Here is a 26,572-nt window from a genome sequence, read left to right on the forward strand (position 1 = left end):
ATTTTTCATTGCTTACCAGGCACAGATCCTTACTTTTGATGAGAGTTGTGCCTGGTATTACAGCTGTGTCTCATTTACTTTACTAGGCCTAAGATGCCGAAAGCTTTTGTACCATCAATTACCACTGGCCAACATACAAAACAGTGAAATGGCGGCATGGCCACTTAAATCTGGTAAACAGCGGATTGTCACAGTCAGAACCCACTGATTTGATATTATGGGCTATCAATCTTTTTGTCCCAGAGAATCTTTTGAATGTCATCTCTGAGCAAAGAATTGTGATATCGTCCTATACGATGCAGCATCTACTTACCAAGAATGGAATTAACCGTGAAAATGACCGTGTAGATCACAGATTCTGGGAATGCAACTCCCGTGTGACTGTCAAAGATAAGGAAAATATTGGGAGTAATTAGGACACAAGAGGAGTAATTGTCATGTGTAATCATCCTACATTATATATTCTGACCAGACACAAATTGAAGCAAAGTACATTAGAGGAAAGTTATTAAACTAAATGCAGTGAAAACATCAGATGATTGTTCGTTCAAGTTAGTTTTAAAAAGTTAAAGTTCAAGTTATTTCAATTTTCCCTTATTAAATATAGATATTAAGTAAATAAACATATTTTGTATTGCGCATAGCAAAGTCAAATATTTCAAAATCAAACCAATTTGTAAATACTGCAAAGAGAAAAGAATTGAAACTCCAGAAAAAGATAAAAAAAACAATAAAAGGCCTCATACGGCTAAATCAGTGAGAAATTTGTAACGTTCTGTGTCTCAACAATTAGCAACACAAATGGAGAAATTTTTGCACAACTAAACTAATAAAAAAAAAAATAGGACATGATTTTAATTACACAATGAATGGTGTAAAAACAAAACACAGAAAACTACAATAGCGCTTTTTTTCTCTCAGTATCAGTACACTTGAAAAAAAAAGTCTGTGTTCCTTTACATTTTATAGCAAAGTTAATGGTGTCCTTCAAAAATATGACAAAATCTGGCAATACACAATCGCTCAAAAGGCTGCAGCGGGAAGGGGTTAATAATGTACTAATTATAATGCATTAAGAACATTTCAGGAAATATAATATAATTAGAACCTTCCATTACTGTAAGACAAAAACAATATAAAATTGTACTACAGAATCAGGAATCTGTCCCAGTATCCTCTTACCTGATGTACGGATATTTACTGTGCCCTGAGATTATAGTCAGACAGGCACAGACACAGATGCCCAATAGCGTCCACACGGTCCACAAGATCGGCAGAATTTCCAAACCTCGGATCTCCATGATGCAAAGAAAATTAAGTGGAAGCCTCTCTCTCTCCTTCTCCTCTCCTTCCTCTCGCTCTCCTTCTCTCGCTCTCTTTATTCTCTCGCTCTCCTTCTTCTCTCGCTCTCCTCCTTCTCTCGCTCTCACCTCTTTTTATCTCGTCGTAGATTATAAGGCCGAGTATTCTTAGAACCAGATGATGTCACAATGGTTTGTGATGTCATAGTTGATCACCTCATTGTTGCATCATCACTCAGGCAGTATGGATCTGATTGCTGCTTGGTAATGTAGAGGCGTTTCACACTTTCCATATTCTGTCACATATCCAGCACATTGTAGTGTAATAGCTCCTATTATTATATTCATGTAAAAGATTACATACTGTCACCAGATATTTTTTGAGAGGATTTTACGATATTTGACTAATTTTAGCCGGCTTAAGCACAAAGTTTAACCCCTTCACGACCCAGCCTATTTTCACCTTCCTGACCCGGACAATTCTTACAATTCTGACCACTGTCACTTTATGAGGTCATAACTCTGGAACGCTTCAATGGATCCCACTGATTCTGAGTATGTTTTCTTGTGACATATTGTACTTTATAATAGCAGTTAAATTTCTTCGATATGACTTGCATTTATTTGTGAAAAAAATGGAAATTTGGCGAAAATTTTGAAAATGTTGCAATTTTCCAACTTTTAATTTTTATGCCCTTAAATCAGAGAGTCAAATTGCACAAGACAGTTAATAAATAACATTTATTCGGTCGTCCATGACAGCACCACCTGAGAGAGGGGATCCGCCCTTTAGGAACAGGATACCTACAGATACAAAAAGGGTGGCACCTCTCCCACGCATCAGTTGGTTTCCTGTTCCTAGAGGACAGGACTCTCTACAGATACGTCCGTCATGGAGTCATCATTGAAATACCCAGGCCGGCTGACCGACCCAGGTAGCGAGGGGGTCTCCTACCTCGGTCAGTGCGGGGTCCCTGGAAGCGCCACGGTGGGGCCGGGTAGGTCACCACGGCAGTGGACGGAGCAGGTGGAGCAGGGGTCCGGTGGATGCTCTCTCCAAAACGCCGGCACCTGGTATGTATGCCCCGGTCCTGCTGCGCTTCCCCAGGCCCGGTCCTCCCGGTCAGTGCTGGCCCCTGGTGGCGCTCATGGCGGCGTGCGCGGGGGGGCTGGGGCATTCCTAGCAGGGGCGCTGCGCGGCTCCTTCGCGCACGCTCCCGCAGGGCTCTGGTGAGCGGCGGAAGTGACGCGGCGGAAGGGGAGGAGCGATAGCGCTGATACCGGAAGTCGGGTGCCGGCCGGCCTCCGGCGCGCGCCGCGGGTGCACGCCTGTCCGGGGGTCGCGCGGCGACCCGGGTGAGCCAAGGGGGCCGGAGCATGGGGGAGGGAGCGCGAAGGCCGGGTGGGTTGTGCTATGGCAGGATACCTGCTGACCGGACACCAGGAGGCCATATAAGGCAGATGGGGACGCCGCTGGGGTGCTTCTGAAGGCCCCAGCAATGGATACAACGGAAGCCCCCTTAGACCAGCAGGACGAGGCGCAGGAGCGCCCGCAAAAACAGGCCACGACAAAACCGCATTCGAGTGGCCAGCAGAAAAAACAGAGACGCACTAGCGACCAGAGCCGCGAAAGTTCCTCCAGAAAGGAACCCCTGCCTCCCTCCGTGATCCAGTACCTGCTTCATCTGCATGGGTAAGAGATCTCTGTGAATGTACCCTGATGCAGTGTTCCCTTATGTTTTTTCGCAGGGGAAGAAGGCTACGGGAAAACAGAAGCACAGGGAATGTGCCCTCTGTAGTTCCCCCCTACCAGATGGCCACCCTAAAAAATTATGCCAACCATGCATTCGGCAAACGGTAGGGGTTAATAAAGACAGGGAGTCCAGGGGTAGATTGTCAGGCCCTTATACTCTCCCCCGTTTATGCAGGTAGCGGAAGAGACACCTGACTTCACTTCAAACCTGAGAGAGATGATCAGGGCAGAAATGAAAGTCTTACCTCAAAGAGAACCTTCTAGGAGAAGAGAGGCTAGTGGTTCAGGCTTGGAGACCTCAGTCGCCCCTGGGAAAGGTGACAACTCCTCGGACTCCTCGGCCTCCTCGTCGTCTTCCTCGGATGAAGACTCTAGCCGGTTCTGCTTCCCCTTAGACCAGATGGACAGATTAGTGAAAGCAATACGGTCCACCATGGGGGTAGCGGACAAAAAACGGGAACTCTCAGCACAGGACATAATGTTCGGGGGTCTAGACCCCAAAAAACGCAGAGCTTTTCCATTAAACGATAAGGTTCAGAGCCTAATTGGCAGAGAATGGAAGAGACCGGAAAAAAGGGGCTCTATGCCACCAGCCTTTAAGCGGAGATACCCCTTTGATAACCCGGTAGTAAACAAATGGGATAAAGCCCCGAAACTAGACGCTGCAGTAGCCAAAGCATCTAAAAAATCCGCCATACCATTTGACGATATGGCCTCCTTGAAAGATCCGCTAGACAAAAAAGCGGATTCCTTTCTTAAAGGGACATGGGAGATGTCAGCAGGCGCATTAAGACCAGCGGTAGCTGCCACCTGTACAGCCAGATCCATGATGGTCTGGCTAGATCAGCTAGATTCCGAGCTAAAAGACGGAGCTTCAAGAACATCTATTCGGAAAAGTTTGCCGATCATTCAGAATGCCGCGGCATTTTTAGCCGATGCTTCTGCAGACTCTGCAAGAATGGCGGCTAAAGCCGCAGGGCTATCTAATGCAGCGCGAAGAGCGCTCTGGTTAAAATGCTGGCCAGGAGATATTCAAGCCCGGTCCCGTCTCTGTTCCATTGCTTGCGAGGGGGAGTACCTATTCGGCCCCGTCTTGGACGAATTGTTAGAGAAAGCTGGAGATGACAAAAAGAAATTTCCCAGTCTCCCGAACCCCTCTTACAGACGTCCCTTTACCAGGAAAGGTTTTTTCCGGAGAAGGCCTTTCAGAGATCAGGGCAGATGGGATGAGAAAAAAAGGAAAGGTACAGGATTCATGTTTGGAGGGGGGCGCCAGGAAGGTCCAGCTCGGGATACGAAAAAAGCCGCCCCAATGACTAGTTGCCCCGGTAGGAGGGAGACTAGCTGCCTTCTACCCATCCTGGTCTCTGATCTCTAATAGCAGCTGGATATTGGGGATAATAGCCGTGGGACTATGACTAGAGTTTTCTAGGGTTCCCCTTGATCAATTTAAAATCACCCCACTCAGGTCGTCTGCTTCAGAACAAGCTGCCCTGGAGGCCGAGGTTCATGACCTGTGCGCCAAGAAAATCCTGATAGAGGTTCCAGAGGGAGAATGGGGGAAGGGATTCTACTCTCCTCTGTTCCTGGTCCGCAAACCAGACAGCTCCTTTAGGACAATAATAAACCTTAAGGCCCTCAACAAGTTTTTGGTCATACGTCCTTTTAAAATGGAAACGATTAAATCTGCAATAAAATTGCTGTTCCAAAACTGCTTTATGGTGGTGTTAGATTTAAAAGACGCATACTACCATATACCCATCCATGCAGGCCATCAGCGGTTTCTCAGAGTGGCGGTTCAGTTGGATGGGTCAATTCGACATTTCCAATATGCGGCCCTCCCCTTTGGAGTGGCTGTCGCTCCCCGAGTATTTACTAAAGTAAAAGCGGAGGTCATGGCCCATCTACGTGAATCGAACATTCTGGTGATTCCCTACCTGGACGATTTTCTTATTGTAGGTAAAACGGCGAATCATTGTTTACAACAGCTACAAAAGGCAATGTCTGCCCTAGAACGGTTAGGATGGTTGCTGAACGTCAAAAAGTCTCGGTTGCAACCAATGAAAGTCCAACAATTCTTGGGCCTAACCCTGGATTCTGAGAAACAGGAATGCTGTCTGCCTCCGGAGAAGCTTGTTCGCCTCCATTATCAGATCCTTAACGCCTCCAATAACCCCACTATGTCCCTCAGGAAAGCCATGTCCCTTCTAGGCTCTCTTTCAGCCTGTATCCCGGCAGTCCAGTGGGCCCAGTTTCATGCAAGGAAACTACAGAACGAGGTCTTATTACATCAAAAAGTCCTTGGGGGTTACTTGGAGGGTCAGCTAACCTTGTCCCGTAACACAAGGGAGTCCCTAGAGTGGTGGTTAGACAAGGATAACTTGTCTAAAGGGGTGCCCTGGGAGTATAACGTAACCCGCATAGTCACCACAGATGCTAGTCCTTACGGTTGGGGAGCTCATATGGGTGAAATATTAGTCCAGGACCAATGGCAACATGATCAGTTAGGAATGTCATCTAACCTAAAAGAATTGACAGCAGTAGAACAGGCGGCTAAAAAGCTCCTTGTGTATCTACAGGGCCATCATGTGCGAGTGTTCTCCGACAATCAGGTCACCGTGGCATATATCAATCACCAAGGCGGGACCCGTTCCAGACCCCTGATGATTGTAGCAGAGCGGTTGTTCCAACTAGCAGAACAATACTTTCTATCTTTAACAGCGTTGCATATAAAAGGAAGAGACAACATCACGGCAGACTTTTTAAGCCGCAATCAGCTATGGCAAGGGGAATGGTCCCTAAACACCTCCATATTCAATCTGATTGTTCAAAGGTGGGGATATCCAGAGGTAGACCTCTTCGCCACCAGAGACAACAGACAATTGAAACAATTCTGCTCCCTAAATCCCAGAGAGAATCCTCTGGCGGTAGATGCCTTCCTGATAAAGTGGGACTTCAGACTAGCCTATGCCTTTCCTCCCCTTTCTCTTCTACCCCTAGTGATGAGGAAAATCAGGAAAGACAGATCGAGGGTTATAGTCATCGCTCCGTTTTGGCCCAGGAGAGCATGGTTCTCATGCCTCAGGACCATGTCAGTGTCCGATCCTTGGGTTCTGCCGGACATCCCGGATCTCCTGTCCCAGGGCCCAGTCTTCCATCCGCAGGTGGCTGGCCTACATCTGATGGCGTGGAGTTTGAACGGTCATTATTAGAAGAGAAGGGCTTCTCCGCAGACCTAATTAACACCCTACTTAAGAGTAGAAAAATCATTACCACAAAAATTTATGTCAGAATTTGGAAAAAATTCCTTCAAAACTCAGGAATAGTCGCTGGGGATTCAGCGCCTATAATGCAGATATTAGAGTTCCTACAAAAAGGTCTGGACATGGGGCTCTCTACCAGTACCCTTAAAGTACAAGTGTCAGCCTTGGGGGCCCTGTTTAGCTGTAACATCGCTGGTAATTATTGGGTAAGCAGGTTCATTAAGGCGGCAGGTAGATCCAGGCCAATAATGAAGGATAGATTCATGCCGTGGGACTTGAACCTAGTCCTCACTGCTATGACGGAGACCCCATTCGAACCTATCTCGTCGGCTTCCCTAAAAAATCTGTCCCTCAAGGTAGCCTTCCTGGTAGCTCTAACATCAGCCCACAGAATAAGCGATATCCAGGCTTTATCTAGGTGTCCTCCTTATTTACAGTTCAAAGAGGATAGGGTAATACTTAGACCTGATCCAGCGTACTTGCCGAAGGTAGTTTCTAGTTTCCATAGGACACAGGAAATAGTTCTTCCATCCTTCCTCCCTAATCCAACTAACGAGAAGGAAAAGAAACTACACACCCTGGATGTCAGGAGAGGCCTCATAGAATATCTGACAGTCACCGATCCCTGGAAGAAAGATAATGCCCTATTTATCTCTCATCAAGGCCCCAGAAAAGGTTGTAGGACATCAAAAAATACATTAGCCAGATGGATTAGAGAGGCAATTTCAATAGCATACACCTCAAAGGGCAGGTCGCCACCCGGGAAGCTGAGGGCGCATTCCACCAGGGCCATGGCGACCTCATGGGCCGAAAGATCAGAAGTCTCCATTGACCAGATATGTAAGGCGGCTACTTGGTCCTCTCCGAGCACTTTTTATAGTCATTATAGGCTAGACCTGGGTGCTTCCACAGACCTCTCTTTTGGTATAAGGGTGCTGCAGGCTGTAGTCCCTCCCTAAAGCTGATGTTACTCTCTGTAAATCTCTCAGGTGGTGCTGTCATGGACGACCGAATAAAGTCTTAGTTACTCACCGGTTAACGGTATTTTTCGGAGTCCATGACAGCACCCGTATATTCCCTCCCTTAGTTTAATTGGGGTGTGCACGTCTATTTCTTGTATATGCTCACTGGTGAAATAAAAAAATCACATTTTTCCCAAATAAATCTTTTTAGCTCCATATTTTGCATTTTCATAAGGGTAACAGGAGAATTTACTTCATGCAATTTGTTCTGCAAATTCTCCTGAGTACACCGATACCCCATATGTGGGGGATAACCACTGTTTCGGCGCACGGCAGGGATTTTTATTGCAAAAGCTAGTTTTTGCATCACCATATTTTGAGACCTACAATTTTTCCATATTTCGGCCGACAGAGTCATGTGAGGTCTTGTTTTTTGTGGTATGAACTGACGTTTTTATTGGTACCTTTTTCGGGCACATGACGATTTTTGGAATTTTTTTTCGCATGTGGTAAAATTGGTAAGGCAGCTTTATTCTTCGGGTCAGTACGATTACAGCAATACCTCATTTATATAATTTTTTTATGTTTTGACGCTTTTACATAATAAAAACAATTTTATAGAAAAAATTATTTTTTTTGCATCGTTTTTTTTCTGAGAGCTATAACTTTTTTATTTTTCTGCTGATGGAGCTGTATGGCAGCTTATTTTTTTCATGATAAGATGATGTTTTCAGCAGTACAATTTTTATTTACATCTGTCTTTTTGATCGCATGTTATTACACTTTTTTTCAACGGCAGGATGATAAAGCATTGCTTTCTGCCTTGTTTTTTATTTATTTTTTTACGGTGTTCATTGAAGGGGTTAACTAGTTGGACAGTTTTATAGAGCAGGTCATTTCGGATGTGGCAATTCCAAATATGTGTACTTTTATTGTTTTTTTATTTGCATAAATAAATGTATTTATTGGTAAAGTATTTAATTTTTTCTTTATTTGGGGATTTTTAAAAAATATTTTTACACATTATAATTTTTTTTTTTACTTTATTACATTGTCCCAGTATGAAATATAGGAAAAGGATAAGGGGAAGGTCAGCTCACCTAGTCTCAATTACTGTCCATAGTTCCCATCTGCATGAAGCCGCTTGCATCACAGCGTTGTCAGAAACAAAGGCATGAGGAAAGGATCTCCAGCGTTGGATCAATAGTTAAAATGTAAACATTTATTTGAAAAATGAAAACAAAATAAAGGAAATGTACACAAAATTAATGGATATAGGAGCAGATGGGGTCTCAGGTGGATTAAACCAACGTGTTTCGACCTAGCCGGTATTATTCATGGTCATTTAAATTTTTATTATTTTGTTAGTATTTTTTTAAATCCACCTTTGGCTTCCAACACTGCGTTAATCCTTCTGGGCATGTTATTGATCAGATTCAAACATGTCTTGATCAAAATCAGATCCCAGGTCTCTTCTACACAACTTCTTCTTTCCGAAGTTGGTGCATACTGGTTGACACACTTGGGTATGTTTGCAGTTTGTTCTTCAACTCTACCCATAAGTGTTCGATTGGGTTGAGGTCTGGGGACTGTGGGGAACAACCCAGCACCTCTACTTCATTGTCATTGTACCATTTCTTTGCCAATCTCGACGTATGCTTTGTGTCATTGTCCTACTGGGATACTATGGCTTCATATTCAAAGACAAAGTACTGGAGTGTACAAAGTAGCTTGTCTTGTAGTATACTCACATGTAGCTCAGCATTGATACCACCATTGATCCTGGTCAAGTATCCAATGCCTTTGACTATTGAGCAACCCTATTGTCATGGTTAGGACATGGTTACTGTCCTGTTCTCACAGGGTTAACTTTTGCCAGCCTCTCTTTGGATCTGGGAGGGGTATTTATACTCACTCCAAACTAGCATTCTCTGTCAGTTATACTGCTTTTCTGGTGTGCCTGACCCCTGGTGTGCGTGTACTCTGCGTTGTTTGTTTTCTTCCCGTGTATTACCCGGCTTGTTCCTTCACTCTGTACTCTGTCTCTCGTTTTGGTACCATTGTCTTTTCTGGTTCGGACCCCCTGGCTTGGCTATCATTACTCCGTTACAGTTTACCCCTATTGTACTGTCTAATGCCCGTTCTGGTTTCTATTGCTACGTCCTGACTATCCATTCTGTCTAATCCTTTGGTACTGTATTGCTATCTCGTCCTTTGACCTCGGCTTGATCTGGTTTCTGTCTCTGTCTATGCCCCTTGGTAACATTGTCCTGTAGCTACCTTTCTAGGAGTTTCCCTGCAGCTCCTAGCTCTGTGGAGCTTAGGACACGCCCCCAGCAGTCACGTGATTCAGGTCCTGGAGCATGCACTGTCACCACTGCTGCCCACTCTGCAGGTATCTTTGTGCACAGTCTTTGTACTCAGGACATGCGCTCTGGCTCAGTGAGCAAGTGCAGTGCGGTGTTCCTGACATTATAACTGACCATTTCAGTTTTTTTTTCCTCTGAAGAGAAAAAAAAGTGTGTGCTATCCTCATGGATCCCATACAAGCCTTGGCTGATCAGGTCAAGCACCTGATCCAAATGTTCCATAAACTCAATGTGGAACAGCGCACGATGGCTCATACCCAGCAACAGTTGGTGGTTACTGTGCAGGGGGCTGTCAATGTAGGGGCTTCGAGTTCTGGGGGCAGGGATGTGTCATTAGCGTCCCCCGAATCTCCGGTCAAATTGCCCGACCCTTTCTCAGGGGATAAAAAGGAGTTCAGGTCTTTCAGAGAAGGATGCAAGATTTTTTTTTTCTCTAAGGCTCCGCTCCTCTGGGGATGAGTTCCAGAGGGTGGGGGTCATTATTTCCCTACTCCGGGGGGCTCCGCAAGCATGGGCTTTCTCTCTGTCTTCCTCTGCTCCTGAATGTATGTCAGTGAACTTGTTCTTTGAGGCTCTGTGGCACATCTATGACGAGCCTGATAGAGTGCATCTGGCTGAGGATATGGTGATGAGTGACACAGGGGAGGCACTCTGCTGAATGGCTCTGCTCAGAGTTTAGACGTTGGATGTCCGAAGTATCCTGGATTGCCGCCGCCCTGAGAGGGTTGTTCCGCAGGGGCCTCTCTGACCGTCTGCAGGACGTTCTGGCATTACATCTGCCTCCTGATACCCTGGAGGACGCTGTTATGAATGAGTCACTGAGGAGGAAAAAACAAAAAACAAGCTAAGCTCAGAAAACCGGAGAGGTTGGTAACTAGTGGATTGCAGACCCCTGATCCTATCCACACAACTAGCAGTAGCTGTGGAGCGTGCGTACGGTGGTCCTAGACGCCTCGTCACGGCTGGAGAACTAAATAAGCCTAAAGAAAGAAAGGGAAAATCTAACCTGCCCCAGAGCAGACCCCAAAGCAATAGACAGCCCCCAACATGTATTGTCGGTGAAACAAGATGAAAACACAAACACAGATAGAAAGATAGGCTGAGCAAATGATGGGGCCCTCACTAACTAGAAAGGACAGGAAAGAAAAGCTGCTGTCTGCAATCACGCAAGAAACCCTGCCAAAAAATGTCCAACACGTCTGATAGAAAAAGGCCCTGAAGTCGCTAGACTTCAATTCCCTATATCAGCACTCAGGTATATTCTGAAGACAGAGCAAAAGAGATCAACTGATCAGAGACAAAATGGGGATTCAGCCCAGTCCCTGCCAGGGCTGGCTGAACACAAAAACTAAGTAAACCAGACGAAAACTAATATGAACAATAGCAGAGAAAACTTAGCTTTAAGAAGGCAGGAACCAAACTGGAAACCAGAAGCCACAGTCAGGAGAAATCACCAGCAAGAAACTAGGGAGTCGGCTGCCTTAAATCCAATCAGAAATTCCTGATGTCCAATCACAGTTCTCTTCCTCAGGTGGCCGGTCTCTGCCATTTAGATCAGCTTCATTACCTCCCTTCACCAACAGAGGGAGTCCAGATAGAGAACTCACTACTCCTCTGTCAGCACAGCCAGCTCCATAACCCTCACCAGAAGCCAGAGGCAAACCTGAAAATGAGCTCACAACAGTACCCCCCCTTGAGGAGGGGTCACCGAACCCTCATCCACACCACCGGGCCGATCAGGATGGGCCCGATGAAAAGCACGAACCAATCTATCGGCATGAATATCAGAGGCAGAGACCCAAGAATTGTCCTTCTGGCCATAACCCTTCCACTTGACCAAATACTGGAGTCTCCATCTAGCCAGGCGAGAATCCAGTATTTTCTCTACCTCATATTCCACATTACCTTTAACCAATACAGGGTCAGTAGGTGCCGCCATAGGAACTACTGGCTCAACACATCTCTTCAACAGCGACTTATGAAACACGTTATGGATCTTAAACGTAACAGGAAGAGCCAATCGAAAAGAAACCGGATTAAGAATCTCCAAAATCTTGTAAGGTCCAATAAATCTTGGCTTGAACTTTGGAGAAGCCACCTTCATAGAGATATTCTTTGATGACAACCAAACCATATCACCCTCTTTAAACCGGGGACCAAAGGTCCTATGCCGGTAGAAAACCGCTGGGCCTTTTCCTGGGAGAGAGACAACTTATCCACTACTTGGTCCCAAATCTGCTGCATTCTCTCTACCACAGTGTCAACACCTGGGCAGGCTGAAGATTCCACTTGCCCTGAAGAATATCGAGGATGAAACCCAAAGTTACAGAAAAAGGGGGACATCAAGGTGGCAGAACTAGCTCTATTATTTAAAGCGAATTCAGCCAAGGGCAAAAATGAAACCCAATCATCCTGATCAGCAGATATAAAACATCTCAAATAGGACTCCAAAGTCTGGTTTGACCCCGGTCCTCTTCCTCAGGATTGGCCTCCTGTTGGGCTGAAGGCACTGCTGGTGGTGATGGTTGGGTGTGCCTGATGGTGCCGAAGATGGGCCAGCCCCTTCTTCACCATCCCCAAACGGGGTCAATGTTGACCTCTAAGTCGGGAGCCGTTTCACTGCTCGGTCAGGTTAGAGTCAGTTCTGTTTTTAAAAAATCAAGATTCTTGGTAGCACATTGCTCCCAGTAAACAGGGCATGCGCTCCTGAGAACAGGACATTCTATGTGAACAAACATATTAACAGTCGCTGTGTGTACAGACGCGCATCCTCCTGTGTGAATAGTCCATATAGGATGCTGACTGACGTGTATCTAGCTGATCTGTGCTCATGTACGTGTTATAGCACTGTAATGACAGTAGTCTAATTCCGTTTCTCACGTGCATGTGTTATCTGTGTTTTTCGTTATTTCTTTTCCATTATAGTCTATGGTGCTGTTCACTGGCCCATATGTCTTTGCAGACTGCGTGCGTCTCCCCAAATAAAAATCAGTTTGTAACTAATAAGTCATGTCAGACTAACTTAATTTCCTTCTATGATGGAATCACTGATTGGGTGGATCAGGGAAATGCTGTAGATATAGTATATCTTGACTTCAGCAAAGCATTTGACAAAGTATCTCACACAATCCTTGTTGAAAAAATGACTAAGTATGGAATGGACAAGGCAACTGTTAGGTGGATTCATAACTGGCTTAGTGATCGGACACAAAGAGTGGTCGTAAATGGCTGCACATCCAGTTGGAAGTATGTCTCAAGTGGGGTACCACAGGGCTCTGTCCTGGCCCTGTATTTTTCAACATCTTTATCAACTACTTAGATGAAGAAATTGAGGGTAAACTGATTAAATTTGCTGATGACACAAAGCTGGGGGGGGATAGCTAATACTAGAGAAGAGAGAGAGGATTCAAAAAGATATAAATAAACTGGAGCAGTGGGCAGCAACTAACAGAATGGTTTTTAACAGGGAAAAATGCAAAGTACTACATCTGGGCAATAAAAATGAAAAAAGCATATACAGAATGGGAGGAATAGGGCTAAGCAACAGCACATGTGAAAAAGACTTGGATATATTAAAAGATAACAGACTGAATATGAGTCAACAGTGTGATGCAGCAGCAAAAAAGGCAAATGCAATTCTAGGATGTATTAACAGAAGCATACAGTCTAGATCACGTGAAGTCATTATTGCCCTCTACTCCTCTTTGGTCAGACCTCATCTGGAATACTGTGTCCATTTTAAAAAAGACATCAACAAACTGGAGCAAGTTCAGAAAAGAGCGACCAGGATGGTGACCGGTCTGCAAACCCTGGCTTATGAGGAAAGGTTGCATGATTTGGGAATGTTTAGCTTGCAAAAGAGAAGACTGAGAGGAGACCTAATAGCTGTCTACAAATATCTCAAGGGCTGTCACATTGTAGAAGGATCATCTTTATTCTCATTTGCACAAGGAAAGACTAGAAGCAATGGGATGAAACTGAATGAGAGGAGACACAGATTAGATATTAGAAAAAACTTTTTGACAGAGTGATCAATGAGTGGAACAGGCTGCCACGAGAAGTGGTGAGTTCTCCTTCAATGGAAGTCTTCAAACAGCGGCTTGACCGACATCTGTCTGGGATGATTTAGTGAATCCTGCTTTGAGCAGGGGGTTGGACCAGATGGCCCAGGAGGTCCCTTCCAACTCTATGATTCAGAGATGTTTTTGTTTTTTTATTGGTGTCACAGACAAAATCGCCTATACAAGTCTATGAACCTGTGCCAATTACGGACAACACATAGATATCACCAGTGCACAATCCGCATGGTCTGTGATTCACTTTGTAATGTATAGGAGAAGTTTTTAATTAATTTACTTTTTTCATATGTGAAAATCACTAATGAAATACTGATGGTAAAGACCAGGGGCTGGGTGTCAAGTTTGTCTAGGGGGGCAAGCACACATCCCTGGCCCATGTGTAGTGCTATAGAAGTAGCAGAGGTAACTTTTAAAAAACGAGGCTGGACGTGTCATTTTCTTGTTGGGATGCTTGTATTTTTTTGCCTGCAGAATTAATATAAGGGTACGTGCACACAACATCTCTTTCAGGCGGATTGTGGCAGGCACCCCCTCACCTTAAAAAGTGCCGCAAACCTGCCGCTAAACATGACCTTAGTGCACCCGGGGCGGAAAAAAACATGGCACCTTGAGGAAGAAGACTTGAGACGCTTTCCTAAAGCGGCTGTGCCACCTGAAATAACACATTGTGTGTACATGCCTCAGATACGAACACTAAGCTACAGCACCCTGCAACCCTGAATACAAGAATCACTCTAAAGCTACTTTTACACTTAACGCATTTTTTGCGGTCCGTTATTGCGGTCTGTTTTTGTGGGCCATATTGCCACATTTTTTTGTGGTGGGCCGCAAAAAAGTTTGCGGATCTCCATTTTTTTTTCAATTCTATCGAAATAGTATTGGAAAAAAAAACGTCTTTCCGCAAAACCATATCCGCTGCGGATCTGCAGCAGAATCCGCAGCGTGTGCACATAGCCTAAGTGTAAAACCAGCCTAAGGGCCGGTGCAGACGGCCATATATTCTCTCATCTGAGAGAATCGGGCCAATGATGCAACTTACACTCTGATCAAGCTCTGATCCGAGCGTCGGCATAGTGGGGTCCAATTCTGTAGGATGAGAGAATCCGAGAACACTGAGGAAAAGATGGAGAACAAAATATTCTCCACTGTGTCATAAAGTGCAGTCCGATGTTTTCCCCGCACTCATTGAGTTGCATGACCGAATGTGATCGGAATATCAGATCAAACTCGGACATGAAGCCATTGTTCCCTCGGACTGGCTTCATCTGTCTGAGGAAAATATTGAACATGTGCCGGGCCTCATACACTAACATTGGTCCGAGTGAGATCCAATGTTTTTGTTTTCTCACACGCTCGGGCCGATAATACAGCGTCATCACAAGCCCTAAGACTACACGAATAAAACTGTGATCTGGTGACAGAGCCAACTTATTACACCGATACAAATGACAGAATACCAGAACCACGATTACTATACAGAAATGGCAGCAAAGCCAAGCCGACTATATCGATATGAGAACAAAACCAAATCATACGGAAATGATTTGAAAATTGCTGCATTTAAAAAGGATGTGTCATTTTAAGAAAGAGGTAGACGGAGGCATAGGACCACCCCGCCTACCTCGCAAAAAAGCAGATTGAAAAGAAAAAAAAGTGTTTAACCCTATTGTGACGGCACATGTCGCATCTCTCAATTTGAGGTTGGCTCCGGCGGACCCGCCAGCGGCTATTAACTAGTTAAATGCCGCTGTCAAACTCTGACAGAAGCTGTAGTGTTCACTTCTGGCATAACAGGTCCTGTGTTGTGAGGACAGGCTGTAGATGCGGAGACGGTGGACAGCAGAGGAGAGAAGCGCTCACTTGAGCCGGAGGATGGAGAGTAGCGAGTGCCGGTGATTTACCTCTGTGCTCCTCTATCCTGTTACTCCCGGCTCTGCACTGCTCTGCACAGCAGACATCCTCAGCTCCTCACATGCTGTCCTGCTCTACTACTGTGTCCTTCTCCTGCTCTGTCTCCATCTCCCCACTCACACACAGTCCCAGTGATCTCCGATCTCCGGTAACCTGGCACCGTCTCTCGGCTTTTATGGTTGTCTGAGGAGGACAGTGACATATAAAGCCCAAATTTAGTGTACACTCCTGACCTGTGTGATACTGAGCTGTGTATCTAATCATGACCTGTGTGATACTTTCTGCTGAGCCGTGTCTCTTATCCTCTCCTGTATGATACTGTTTGCTGAGCTGTGTATCTAATCCTCTCCTGTGTGATACTGTCTGCTGAGCCGTGTATCTAATCCTATCCTGTGTGATACTTGGCTGTGTATCTAATCCTATCCTGTGTGATACTGTCTGCTGAGCCATGTATCTAATCCTCTCCTGTGTTGCTGTCTGCTGAGCCGTGTATCTAATCCTCTCCTGTGTTTGTCTGCTGAGTCGTGTATCTAATCCTCTCCTGGTATGCTGTCTGCTGAGCCGTGTATCTAATCCTCTCCTGTGTTGCTGTCTGCTGAGCCGTGTATTTAATCCAAACCTTTGTTGCTGTCTGCTGAGCCATGTATCTAATCCTATCCTGTGTTGCTGTCTGCTGAGCCATGTATCTAATCCTCTCCTGTGTTGCTGTCTGCTGAGTCGTGTATCTAATCCTCTCCTGTGTTTGTCTGCTGAGTCGTGTATCTAATCCTCTCCTGTGTTACTGTCTGCTGAGCCGTGTATCTAATCCTCTCCTGTGTTGCTGTCTGCTGAGCCATGTATCTAATCCTCTCCTGTGTTGCTGTCTGCTGAGCCGTGTATTTAATCCAAACCTTTGTTGCTGTCTGCTGAGCCGTGCATCTAATCCTATCCTGTGTGATACTCTCTGCTGAGCCGTGTATCCTATCCTGTGTGATACTGGGCTGTGTATCTAATCCTATCCTGTGTGTTACTGTCTGCTGAGCCATGTATTATGTGAGAACTATATGTCGACATTATGTGAGAACTATATGACAATATTATGTGTGAACTAGAGTGAGTGCAACAAAATTAATAAAGGGGATGGGGAAACTACAATACCCAGAGAGAAAAAACACAAAAATTGAGCTTGGTTTGAGTTGATACACATGCAGCATATAAATGCATGTTGATATTGGCCATAAAACATAAAACCTACAAAAGACAAAGTGAGCAAAAACCCTGCTGTAACTAAATAAGTAAAAGCAAAAGTGCATCTAAATAATACAGAGTTTTTAGTAATACTGTTTTTGATAGAAAGTAGCATGAAAGCTATCCCACCACGACACGGTAACTGTTCGGGATAGTCCTACACTGTCTAATATTAAACACCTTGCCTTGTGTCAAAGTTCACCTCAATGTGTGAACAAGGGCAGACAAAAGGACTGGGTCCCAAACAGTAGACACCAGTCTGGGGAAGAAGCCTTATATACAATTTCCAGCTCAGGAGAGGGAGGCCACACCCGGGCTTGCGCAGAATGCAAAAATACAATACCCAGAGAGATTAGCAAAATCAGGATTATTTAGTCTAGAAAAAAGACGACTGAGGGGCGATCTAATAACCATGTAAAAGTATATAAGGGGACAAAACAAATATCTCTCCGAGGATCTGTTAATACCAAGGAAGATGACGGTCACAAGGGGGCATTCTCTGCTACTGGAGGAGAGAAGGTTTTTCCACCATCATAGATGAGGATTCTTTACTGTTAGGGCAGTGAGAATCTGGGATTCCTTGCCTGAGGAGATGGTGATGGCAAACTCAGTCGAGAGGTTCAAGAGAGGCCTGGATGTCTTCCTGGAGCGTAACAATATTGTATCTTACAGTGATTAGGTTCTGCAGTAGATTTGGGGATTTATAGTGACGTAATATAGGCTGAACTGGATAGACAAATGTCTTTTTTCGGCCTTGCTAATTATGTGGCGGTAGACCCCATTGTAGGGTGGTTCTGGCTGAGCACCTACACGGGTCTGGGGTAATATAGGTTGCAGCGCCGCAGTATGACCTACAGTTAGGCGCAGTCATGGGAGGGTTGGTGAGGCAGCTGAAGAGAAGGGTCTCATTTTTATTGTTACTATATGGCTAAATTTCCCCCCAGCCTGCTTCCCAGCGTCACCCCAGACTGCGCCTGTCGCCTCGCTTTCACACATCGCCAGGACAGGATGGAGAAAACAGGATCTGAGGAGGGGAATGGGGTCATTAGATGCAAAGTCAGGATCAGAACAGGCCATCAATCAGCAGAAATGTTTCCTGGATTTCTGTGGAGCAGACAAGCAGACGGTCCATCCATGTGTATAAAACACAGCGCTCTATGTACAATCCCTGGCTGCTCCGCTCACTGAACAGGGTGCCCCCCCATAGACCAGCACACTGCACTCCTGAAATACTCTGTGCTTCTGTCACCCTGCTCCCACCACCATATATGTCCCAGAATTCTTGCTGCCTGCCATACTCTGTGACTGTCTACTTGTCAGTATAACTTTGCAGTCACCAACAAAAAGGCTGCTCACTGTGTTCCTAAATGTCATCCTCTCTTATCCCTTAGTAAACACCCAGAAGGGGAGGAGTGACATCACACCCATGTCATCAGACTCGGCCCATATCTACTGCAGGGCAGTAATGTGAGCTAGTTGTACACTAGGTTTTTGTCAAATTTCAGTAGCTGCTCCCCCTATTGTTTAAAATTATTTTTCATATTTTACTAAATTATAAGCAAATGATATTTTTTAAGAAAATGTAAATATTAATTCTTTACATTTTTTCTATTGCTGGGAAAACTTTTTTTTCATGGTTCCTTCCCTTTAAAACCAGGGTTTTCTTTGTGAGCTCTGAAGAACAGATGCAATTAGGAGGGGCATTCCTTTGTATGAGTCTCTTGCGGTTCGTTGAAAAATGGGGTTGTGTTTTTTTCTTTGGTCAAAAGAGGTATTTCATTGGGGTCTGACCTTCTTTACCAAAACACAGAAAGCCCTAGGAAAACTTTTACAACAGGTTGTATGGAGGATAACAACCTGGGTGTATATATCTCCTCTGCGTGTGTAGCTCAGTTTTTTCTTACCCGTGGAAGTGGTTATTGGTCTGAAAACTGAGAAAAAAAATCTATCCTCTTAGATAGTGGGGTGGTCACCAACATGATGGATGCTCAGTTCTCATGGGACCTTGATCTTGCGTGTAGGACTCTGGTGAAGCCCATCCCCATATGTGCAATTAACTCTGCAACTCTCCGTCAGGGAAATTTTACGCAAGTAGTGCATAATGTGAACCTGCGCATAGGGGCTCTTCACAGGGAGCTCCTTTCTTGTTATATCTTGGAAGGTCTCCCTACTATTGTGTTAGGCTTTTCTTGGCTAACTGTGCATAATCCGGTTATTGACTGGCTGTCCAGAGAAATAGTCAAATTGAGTGATTTCTGCAAAAATTATTGCCTAGGTACCATCATTTCTACTGTTTCCACTATACCCTCTTTTCTGCGTGATTTTGTGGATGTGTTTTCACAAAAGAGGTGCCAGGAACTGCCCCCCCCCACCGTGTGAATGATTGCCCTGAAATCTTGCTCCCTAAGGGAAAATTACCCAGAACCAGATTATACAATCTGTCTGGCCCTGAAAGGTAAGCCATGAAGGATTACATCTCTTAGAGTCTTGCTAAAGGTCCCGTTACATTTAGAGATGCACCAGCGATCCCGACAACGATACGACCCGGTCAGGATCACTGGTGCATCGCTAAATGGTCACTAGTGAGCTGCCATACAGGCAGATCTTACCAGCGATACAGCGATGCTCGGCGGTTGTTACTTACCTGTCACACGCGGAGATGATGACGACTTCCGCATGTGTCACTCGTCGGCGCCAGCAGGACGCAAGCGAGAAGAAAATGGCCCAGGGCATTCTCACGCGATCAGCGATATACAGCGGGGGGGGCGTTCAGAAGTAAATGTCACTTGTAGCGAGATCGCTAGCGATATCGCTGTTGCGTCACAAAATCGGTGACTCTTTAGCGATATCGCTAACGATATCACTGTGTGTAAAAGGCCCTTAAGGGTCATATTAGACGCTCCTCTTCGCCGGTAGCTGTGGGGTGATTCTTTTTTGTTAAAAAGAAACATAAGGGCATTTGTCTCTGTTTATATTTTCGGGAGATAAATCAGATTACTATCCGGGGCCCTTATCCCCTCCCACTCATTCCCGATTTATTCAGATTGTTGGAGCAAAATGGTTCTCTAAGCTGGAACTCAGAGGAGCCTGTAGTCTGATTAGAATCAAGGAGAGGAGTGAGTGGAAGACAGCCAGAAGGGCTTTATGAAAACTTGTCATGCCCTTTGGTTTGACTAATGCCTCGCTATTTTCCAACATTTTGTTAACAACATTTTTTGTCACCTTGAGGATAGATTTCTAGTGGTGTATCTTGCCGATATTGTGATATCTTCACCTGATCTCAAGTCACATCAGGTATACGTCCAGCAGGTGTTACAGGTTTTACGAGATAATCAACTGCTGTGTCTACAGCAGGTTTCCGGATAGACCCTGATGAGGTCTGTTCAATTCTGGAATGGGATCTGCCAGAAAATCTGAAAGCGTTGCAATGCTTTTTTGGAGTTTGCTAACTACTATCGTAAGTTTATAAAAAATTCTTGTCGATTGTCAAACCCCTCAATGACATGAAAGGTATGGACTTCTCAAGGTGGTCCGACTGCGCCGTCCAGGCATTTTCTTCTTTGAAGAAATGCTTTTCCACTGCTCTTGAACTCCTTCAAACCAATGTTTAATAATCATTTATTGTTGAGGTTGATGCATCTGAGGCGGGGTCGGGGCTTTGTTGTCTCACGGGTCCATCCCCTGGTAAGTGGCACCCATGTGACTTCTTTTCTTACAAAAATAACCTTAGTTGAAAGGAACTATGATGTAGGCAATAGAGAAATTTTTGCCACGGTTGTCAGGTCCGGACCTCAGTGTGAATGATTTTGTATGGCTGTCTAGCAGAAATATTAAACTGAAAATTCCTTCCTGGAAATTAGGTCCTACATTCATTTGTCCTTACAACATGGTCACCATAATTAATGATAATAATCTTTATTTTTCTACAGCGCTAACATTCTCCGCAGCGCTTTACAGTTTGCACACATTATCGGTAACCCTGTGGTCTTTCGTCTTGAGCTTCCTCTAACTCTTAAAAGCCACATTGTTTTCCACAGGTGATTGCTCAAAAAATATAAAGCGCCTGTGGAGCCGTCACCCTTTCTGCCGCCACCGATTGTAGTTGAAGGTAATTTGAACTTCCCGGTGGCAAAATTGTGGATTCTCGTATAGTTGACCGCTCTTTACAATACTTAGTCTGCTCATGAACATACCGCTTCCAGTGCACTATGTGGGCACCGGCATCTGAGGTTAATTCCAGAAAAATAATTCCGTCCTTCCCTAGCTCTTTTGATAGATTGGTATATAGGCATAGGAAATATCAACATGTGTGGGGTCAGTGGTGTGGCTCCAATGTTACTATGCTATCATCTTGTGAATTAGTGGATTCCATTAGTGAATTGATAGGATGATTGCTTTCGCCTAACTAAAAATGGTGTCTTTGTTTAGCTGGAGTTGGACTGAATAAATATGTTACTGGTATTCTAAGTGATTTAGATGTGGCATGTTGTTTCCATGCCTCTGTAAATTGAATCAAATCTTTATAATCCGATTCTTGCCTTAATACATTTGTCGCTGTATATAGTATGTTACTTTTATATATTGTATTCGCTGTCTGTTACCATCCTAGATGGTTGATTGTTCTATTCAATATTTGTTTGATATACAGTATATGGTGTGTTGTTGTTCTTTTCTCCTTGAATAAATCAAGTTTAAAAAAATATATTCATATTTATTTAAAAGGAACGAGTGATTGTGCGCCCTTAGGGCGCGCGCTGGGATTACGAACCACGCAATGGGGTGTAACCACGCATTAGACTGACCACGCAATGGGGTGTAACCACGGTGCAGACTGGCCTATGTGCAGACTAACAGCAAACACAAATACCTGGTGTACCTCTCCTGCCACTCCTACCTTGTGTATGAAAAAGCTCTGTAGTTAATTTTGTTCGGGTACAGTTTTTCGATAGCGTTATCCATGAAGAAAGTGCACGGGTAGAGCTTATCCCATAGCTCTATTCCTAAAGGGAATGAACGGGTAGAACTATCTGATAGCGCTATCCCTCAATGTTCCTGAGTGTAAGCTATTTCACATGGTTGAGCGCACTTGGGATCTGCCCCCAAGGCCCTGCCCATGCCCAATGTTTGGTCCGTAGACCGCGGCTAGGAGTTAGTCCCGCTTTTGTTGCTTGCTGTCGTGCAGCATTAGATGTTCTATGTGATTCAGTCTTCATTTCCTTTTATCCGGCTTGCAGGAAGATGATATGATGCAGCACAGATGGTTTTAGTTGTCTTTCTGTCACCCTAGCCATAGTTGTTACCCTCTGGATATTATACGGGCATTTTGAAGGCCTGGGTATTTTCCCTTAGACAGATGGTGACACCTTCTCGGGAGATCTTTAAAGACAAACTCTGAGGAAAAGGAGAAAACACATTTATCAGACATCATTAGCACGTTCTATCTCTGTCATCTATTTCATATAATAATTTGGATTTTTCAATGTAACATATCTATCAGAAACATTTTTTGTGCTTGTATGACCCTCACCTCAGTTACTCACCTGGAAATCAGTATAGTTAGTTATTTGGTGAATTATCAAGCCGACGAATCCCATCCACTCAGTTATCATGCCGGTCCTATCCACGATCTGCAGAAGGTAGAAGATAGAGGACGTTACTTCATGGCTGTACTCACCAGTGCATCTGCCATGGAATGAGATGGTAGGACGTCTTGTACACCAAGAGATAATGGTTTACCTTTACACCGGACACTAGTGAATTGTGCAAGATGGTGAAACGTAAACTTACCGTCATACAGTAGCCACTACATAAGTGCTTGTAGTCGATGCACATACTTGCACCCACTGGAAGGACGTGTTAAGAAAAGTACCAAAATCCTATTATTATAGTGTTTCCTATAATAATGACTGAACTATGAAATAATGGTCACAGTGGAGCCCACCTTACACACCTAAACACACTGACTTATCTAGAAAAGGATACTTATCAGCAGAAAAACTATCGTCAGCAAAGTTGCTGCCAATCTAAAGTGGCACATGCACCGACTGCTGAAGGATCTCTTGTACAGGCACACAGATTGACATAAGTTGTAAATGGCAAGAAGACAAAAAGCCATTCCTGCGCCGATCCTGTGCGCTGTAGGATTGATTGTCACCTACAAGAAGAAATATATGACTGTCATCAATACGGTCATCATGGAGATCTGAGAACTTAAGAGCAGGAACCGCCCCACTGTAATATACAGGACTCCAGGTTCTCACCACAGTATATAATCTACTGAACCTGAGATCCTGAGTATTACTGGAGACTTTATATAAAACCTAGTAACTTACCGAAAATACAGCATTAACTATGTTCGCAATGCTCACAATCCATCCATCAATGACAAGGATTTTCTGGCAGATGATATATCGCTTCTCCGATGGCTCAGACTGAATAATCATGAACCTGTACTGGATGTAAGCGATGCCAGCTCCTGAAATAGACAAAGCAAGTTATCAACCAGATATTTCCATGCCACTATGATAGAAAACCTAATCTTAAGAATGCACCAATGAGCTGAAGAGGTTTAGAGATTTAATGGGGTTCTCTGGGCCTTTGATGGCCTATCCTTATATCAAATTGATGGATTATTGAAGGAGCGCCCACATATTTTTCATTGCTTACCAGGCACAGATCCTTACTTTTGATGAGAGTTGTGCCTGGTATTACAGCTGTGTCTCATTTACTTTACTAGGCCTAAGATGCCGAAAGCTTTTGTACCATCAATTACCACTGGCCAACATACAAAACAGTGAAATGGCGGCATGGCCACTTAAATCTGGTAAACAGCGGATTGTCACAGTCAGAACCCACTGATTTGATATTATGGGCTATCAATCTTTTTGTCCCAGAGAATCTTTTGAATGTCATCTCTGAGCAAAGAATTGTGATATCGTCCTATACGATGCAGCATCTACTTACCAAGAATGGAATTAACCGTGAAAATGACCGTGTAGATCACAGATTCTGGGAATGCAACTCCCGTGTGACTGTCAAAGATAAGGAAAATATTGGGAGTAATTAGGACACAAGAGGAGTAATTGTCATGTGTAATCATCCTACATTATATATTCTGACCAGACACAAATTGAAGCAAAGTACATTAGAGGAAAGTTATTAAACTAAATGCAGTGAAAACATCAGATGATTGTTCGTTCAAGTTAGTTTTAAAAAGTTAAAGTTCAAGTTATTTCAATTTTCCCTTATTAAATATAGATATTAAGTAAATAAACATATTTTGTATTGCGCATAGCAAAGTCAAATATTTCAAAATCAAACCAATTTGTAAATACTGCAAAGAGAAAAGAATTGAAACTCCAGAAAAAGATAAAAAAAACAATAAAAGGCCTCATACGGCTAAATCAGTGAGAAATTTGTAACGTTCTGTGTCTCAACAATTAGCAACACAAATGGAGAAATTTTTGCACAACTAAACTAATAAAAAAAAAAATAGGACATGATTTTAATTACACAATGAATGGTGTAAAAACAAAACACAGAAAACTACAATAGCGCTTTTTTTCTCTCAGTATCAGTACACTTGAAAAAAAAAGTCTGTGTTCCTTTACATTTTATAGCAAAGTTAATGGTGTCCTTCAAAAATATGACAAAATCTGGCAATACACAATCGCTCAAAAGGCTGCAGCGGGAAGGGGTTAATAATGTACTAATTATAATGCATTAAGAACATTTCAGGAAATATAATATAATTAGAACCTTCCATTACTGTAAGACAAAAACAATATAAAATTGTACTACAGAATCAGGAATCTGTCCCAGTATCCTCTTACCTGATGTACGGATATTTACTGTGCCCTGAGATTATAGTCAGACAGGCACAGACACAGATGCCCAATAGCGTCCACACGGTCCACAAGATCGGCAGAATTTCCAAACCTCGGATCTCCATGATGCAAAGAAAATTAAGTGGAAGCCTCTCTCTCTCCTTCTCCTCTCCTTCCTCTCGCTCTCCTTCTCTCGCTCTCTTTATTCTCTCGCTCTCCTTCTTCTCTCGCTCTCCTCCTTCTCTCGCTCTCACCTCTTTTTATCTCGTCGTAGATTATAAGGCCGAGTATTCTTAGAACCAGATGATGTCACAATGGTTTGTGATGTCATAGTTGATCACCTCATTGTTGCATCATCACTCAGGCAGTATGGATCTGATTGCTGCTTGGTAATGTAGAGGCGTTTCACACTTTCCATATTCTGTCACATATCCAGCACATTGTAGTGTAATAGCTCCTATTATTATATTCATGTAAAAGATTACATACTGTCACCAGATATTTTTTGAGAGGATTTTACGATATTTGACTAATTTTAGCCGGCTTAAGCACAAAGTTTAACCCCTTCACGACCCAGCCTATTTTCACCTTCCTGACCCGGACAATTCTTACAATTCTGACCACTGTCACTTTATGAGGTCATAACTCTGGAACGCTTCAATGGATCCCACTGATTCTGAGTATGTTTTCTTGTGACATATTGTACTTTATAATAGCAGTTAAATTTCTTCGATATGACTTGCATTTATTTGTGAAAAAAATGGAAATTTGGCGAAAATTTTGAAAATGTTGCAATTTTCCAACTTTTAATTTTTATGCCCTTAAATCAGAGAGTCAAATTGCACAAGACAGTTAATAAATAACATTTATTCGGTCGTCCATGACAGCACCACCTGAGAGAGGGGATCCGCCCTTTAGGAACAGGATACCTACAGATACAAAAAGGGTGGCACCTCTCCCACGCATCAGTTGGTTTCCTGTTCCTAGAGGACAGGACTCTCTACAGATACGTCCGTCATGGAGTCATCATTGAAATACCCAGGCCGGCTGACCGACCCAGGTAGCGAGGGGGTCTCCTACCTCGGTCAGTGCGGGGTCCCTGGAAGCGCCACGGTGGGGCCGGGTAGGTCACCACGGCAGTGGACGGAGCAGGTGGAGCAGGGGTCCGGTGGATGCTCTCTCCAAAACGCCGGCACCTGGTATGTATGCCCCGGTCCTGCTGCGCTTCCCCAGGCCCGGTCCTCTCGGTCAGTGCTGGCCCCTGGTGGCGCTCATGGCGGCGTGCGCGGGGGGGCTGGGGCATTCCGAGCAGGGGCGCTGCGCGGCTCCTTCGCGCACGCTCCCGCAGGGCTCTGGTGAGCGGCGTAAGTGACGCGGCGGAAGGGGAGGAGCGATAGCGCCGATACCGGAAGTCGGGTGCCGGCCGGCCTCCGGCGCGCGCCGCGGGTGCACGCCTGTCCGGGGGTCGCGCGGGGACCCGGGTGAGCCAAGGGGGCCGGAGCATGGGGGAGGGAGCGCGAAGGCCGGGTGGGTTGTGCTATGGCAGGATACCTGCTGACCGGACACCAGGAGGCCATATAAGGCAGATGGGGACGCCGCTGGGGTGCTTCTGAAGGCCCCAGCAATGGATACAACGGAAGCCCCCTTAGACCAGCAGGACGAGGCGCAGGAGCGCCCGCAAAAACAGGCCACGACAAAACCGCATTCGAGTGGCCAGCAGAAAAAACAGAGACGCACTAGCGACCAGAGCCGCGAAAGTTCCTCCAGAAAGGAACCCCTGCCTCCCTCCGTGATCCGGTACCTGCTTCATCTGCATGGGTAAGAGATCTCTGTGAATGTACCCTGATGCAGTGTTCCCTTATGTTTTTTCGCAGGGGAAGA

This window comes from Dendrobates tinctorius, unplaced genomic scaffold (assembly GCF_039654945.1).
Source record: "Dendrobates tinctorius isolate UK_male_01 unplaced genomic scaffold, ASM3965494v1 ptg000219l, whole genome shotgun sequence".
Classification (NCBI taxonomy): Eukaryota; Metazoa; Chordata; class Amphibia; order Anura; family Dendrobatidae; genus Dendrobates; species Dendrobates tinctorius.